The sequence below is a fragment of the Chamaea fasciata genome, unplaced genomic scaffold, assembly GCF_029207755.1.
Source record: "Chamaea fasciata isolate MVZ Bird 193981 ecotype frontalis unplaced genomic scaffold, bChaFas1.0.hap1 SCAF_8, whole genome shotgun sequence".
In the NCBI taxonomy this organism is placed as follows: Eukaryota; Metazoa; Chordata; class Aves; order Passeriformes; family Sylviidae; genus Chamaea; species Chamaea fasciata.
The window spans coordinates 23,172,534-23,176,759 of record NW_027094093.1 but is presented as its reverse complement, the minus strand read 5'-3'; the positions used below and the strand labels follow the sequence as shown (position 1 = coordinate 23,176,759).

The window sequence follows — 4,226 nt, the reverse complement described above, 5'->3', positions numbered from 1 at the left end:
GCCTGACAGGGCCGGTCCCGCCGCCGCCGCGCCGCTCTTCCGCGTTACCGCCGAGACGCGCCCTTCCGCCGCACCAGCGAGGCGGCCGCCGCTCACATCCGGTTGCCATGGAGCCCGCCCCAGCGTCCCCCTCCCGCTCGGCGGGGCCCGCGCCCCCCCGGCTCCCTCCCCGCCGCCGCCCCGCAGCCCCCCCGGTAAGCGGCGTCGGCCCGGCAGCGGCGGCGGGCGGCGCGGAGCGGGCCGGGCCGGGCCGGCGGGAGGCCGGGGAGCAGCGCCGCCCGCCGCCAGCGCGGCGCGGCACGGCACGGCACGTGTCGGGCGGAGCGCGGCGGCGGCGGGGCCGGGGCGCGGCGCGGCGGCGGCGGCGGGCGGCTCTCCTGCTCCGGCGGTGCGAGGTACGGGCCGGAGGGGTGGGAGGGTGGGTTGTCCCTGCGCTGCCCCGGCTGCAGCAGCTCCGCCTGGCTGCCCTGCCCCGGCCCGTCTGCGGGGCGCTCCGGTGCTGCACGGTGCGTGGCGCGGTGCGGGTGGCTGCCGGTGCGGGGCATGGTGCATAGCATGGCACGGTGCGGGGCGGTGCATGGCACGGGGCACGGCACGGCACGCAGCGCGGGGCTCGGGGCTGGATGCGGCGCGGCGTGGAGCGGTCCCGTGCTCCGCACCGTACGGGCTTGCAGGGCAGGCACGGACGTGGTGCAGTGACCCCAGTGCCTGACTGTGTCCCTTTCCTTTCCTGGCTGTACGTGTGTCTGTCAGAGCCGTCCGTCCGTCCAGTGGAGAGGTGGCTTATTGTTACTGTCTGCTGTTGGCACTTCGTTCTGGAGTGAATTTTGTTCCGTGTGTTCATTTATGTGTCTGTGGACCGTGCAGGCTCCGTCCCGTCTGGTACCCTATGAAGGGCCTGTTATGAGGGAAAGGCACGGAACAGACAGTGCCTCAGGAGTGAGTGGCTGTGATGGTTCATCCAGGGGTAGTTCAGTGGAGCATAGGATTCATTGAAATATTTAAGCCTTCTAAAGTGCTTGTGTAATAATACAAATTTTAACACAGCCTTGTGGCAGAGAGATCGACAGGTTAAAACCTTCATGCTGGAAAACTTTGTGTGTTTACTGTCTTATGTGTTGCCTTTTCGTTCTGGTATATGTGTCTGTTCTTCGGCCATGACAGTGGAGAGGTAGGGGCTGTGCAGCCCACTCCTGTTTTGTTTGGCTTTGAGGCTGTGAGTGTCACAGTAGCATCCAAATGCTTTGATGTATGCAGCAGCACCCCTCCTGCTTCTTTCCTCCATGGGCACACACATCAGTATTTCTTCCTAGGAAAATCTTCCAAGGCCTCTAATCCTCCTCTTTTGTGAGCTCTTCCCGTCTGTGTCTATCAGCCAGAGTCCCTTCTCCTCCCCTGTCCTCAAACCAGCTTTGCCCCTGTGGCTTTATCCCTATCTTAACATCCACTCCTAGTCTAGACACTCCACAGCTAAATTATTCTCAACCGATGGCCAAGGGATTAAGGAAGAGCTGTGGAGATGAATGTGGGACCTAATGGCTGTCTCCATGCAGCCCCTTGCCCGTAGAGCTGGGGCAGCCTGTCTGTAGCGTTACTGACTCATCTTTATTGCAAAGGGACAGTATGAACTGCTATCTTGGCCCTCAAAGATGTGCCAGATTGCGTTTGTCTCAGCAAAACAGGGAAGCACTGGCACTGTGAAGCAGCCTTTGGGGATGAGGGGGAGCCCTGCTGGAGTCCTTGTGAGCAACATGTGGGAGATGCTTAGCTGCCAGCATTGCAGGGACATGCCTGCTCGCTTTCCTTCAGAATCTGTTAAGCCTAGATGGTCAGTACAAGTAATGGTGATTTATGTGAGCCAGTTCTGTTCACTGATGTGCTTCTGGAGAGAGTGGGGATGTGTGAGTGCACACAGGTTGGCAGGCTGTGGATTTTTCTGGCCTCCCTTTGAATCTGGCCTGCTGGCATGACGCTTCTATTACTGAAAATTACTTCTAGCAGGAATGCTGAATCACGTACTCCCCATAACCAGAAGATAGAGTAGGATGAAGGTATCAGTCATTTGCTTTTCTTTAGTGGTGTTTGTTTTTTTAGTTTCCCATTTTGTCTTGTGCTTTTCTTATGGCAACCCAGGCAGTGATGCCAGCAGGCTCGGCACTTTAGCATGGTGCTTATTAACAGAGTTCTCTGCAATACTCCTTTTTAAGTTTCTATTTTAAATTTTAACCCGTTCTTAAGTCTCTGTATGAAGGGCTGCCTGACAAAAAAAAATAATATTTCGTTGTGTTTTACACCCTTGAGATCTTTTCAGACTGCTGGTTTGTCCCCTCCCCATCTTAGTCATCCCATATTGTGCTAGACAAAATTAGCTCCTAACCTTTCCTTATAAATCAATACCTCTGGCCCACTGGCAAAATTTTGCTCTTCTGTGAGCTCCATCTGTTGAGGGTGATAAAAATGCCAGGCAGGATCCCAGTAGGTGTCCATCCAGCCTTCCTCCAGAGGTGGCACAGAGTAAGGGGCAAGTGGCCTCTAGTGGCTGTGGCCAGCTGTGAATGTGCTGAAGGGGAGCAGCAGTGCTTTCAGGCTGTGGGCTCTCCATTCTTCAGAAACAGGAGACCTGGTAGGGTTAGAATTGGAGAACACACCTCTCATCCTCACCTCTCTCTCATCCCCAAAGCGTCAGAGCCTTCCAAGAGCTGGGGCCCAAGTCCTGCCAGCTTGGGGTGCCCACACATCACAGGGTGGTGAGTGGGGCATTGATGAAAACCCTGGGAGTATCTCCCAGTCCCTCTGAAATTTCAAAGCAAGTCCCAGGGCTCTCTTACTGCTACTACAACTGTCTGGCTTTTAGCTGTTCAGCCTCATTAGAATGATAGCTTCAGCATAATTCTGAATGTGCTGCTATGATGGATAAAGAAAGACTAAGTGCTGGATTTTCCCTCGCTTTTAATTTCGTTTAGGCAGTTGGGCTGTAGTTTTAAACTCAGTGTAACATCTTACAAAGCTGGTGTCAGCAGAATGTGCTGCACCCAGCAGTTCTCCAGGATGTGGGTTTCCTCCCTCCCAGAGCACAAAATGCCCCTGGAGCCTCTGCCTTGCTTCAGACATACCTAAGGTTGACCTGAAACAAAGCACATTGCTTCACAACCCTGCTGGTAGTTTTTAGTTTACTTCAAAGGCCCCACAAGGCCTGTTAGTGACATTGAAGTGAAGCTGAGCATTAGCATTTCTTTTGTTAATTTACCTTTACAATTTGGCTAAGTTTAAGGATTCTGACTCTACAGGAGCTGCTGTCCAAAGCCCCATTATCTTTTTACTCCCTAAGTTATAGTGCTTGCAACACATTTTTGCAGTCGCTCTGTAGTTGTGAGTGTTCTATTCCTTAAAAATGTCCAATCCTTTCTTTAACAGTGGTGATGCCATGGCCCTGCAAAGTGAGGTTCCCCTGCCAGCTCTTCCCAGTGGAATAAAATGTTCCCTGCCTTCAGTTTCAAATGTACTGCTCTTTCTTTTAATGGAATTATACCCTCTTGTTGAATTAAATGGAAAAAAAAGAAAAAAAAGGAAAAAAAAGCACCATGTATTAACCTTTTCTCTATCATGCCTCCTACCAAAAGGATGGCCTGGATGTTGCATTTGCTGTTTAGATGTCTGTCTTGGCAGCCTGTTTCTCTTGAGCTGTTGAGGTCTTACTGAGGATGAAATTAGTGTTGAGTCCATTTGAGGTGTGTTTCAGGGGTTTCTTCCCTTATGTTTTGCCTTGTTCCTGATAATTAGGAAGGTGGAGCAAAGGAGCATCCTTCATCAGTGGTCAGATCAGCTCCTCAAAAACTTGCCTTACAGGTGGTCCTGAGATTTTTGGTTTGAATAAGCTCTTCATGTAGGCAGAGTAAGCAGACTGTAGACCTTCTGAGATCTTCAAAGATAAAAGGGATGATGAAGTGGCCTTACTGGTTTCATCCTTAGACAATCTTTAGTGTTTTGGTCACCTGTCTTGAACAGTGTCCCATGCTAGGTACTTCAGATGAGATAGTAAGAAACCCCTCAGCATATAGCCAGGACACAGACTATAATACTTACTCCAAAGCTTTCATCGCTGGAGAATAGCTTGTTCTGAAAGACGGGTTTAACTTCTCTTAATTTTCTTTGTCATAAATACAACTCATTACCAGAGAGATGGCCAAGCTATCCTCTGACTTTGCAGTTTTTTGCTCCTTGATGAC

At 51.8% G+C, this 4,226-nt stretch overlaps 1 protein-coding gene across 1 annotated transcript in view; it reads left to right on the top strand.

Moving 5' to 3' along the window:
• Window positions 1-327: 327 nt before the first annotated feature.
• SLC4A3 (solute carrier family 4 member 3) overlaps window positions 328-4,226 on the top strand; it is a 34,996-nt gene continuing 31,097 nt past the window's right edge. Inside the window, exon 1 of the mRNA XM_066190082.1 lies at window positions 328-395. The gene's annotated coding sequence lies outside the window, so the exon portion shown is untranslated. The remainder of the gene's footprint in view (window positions 396-4,226) is intronic.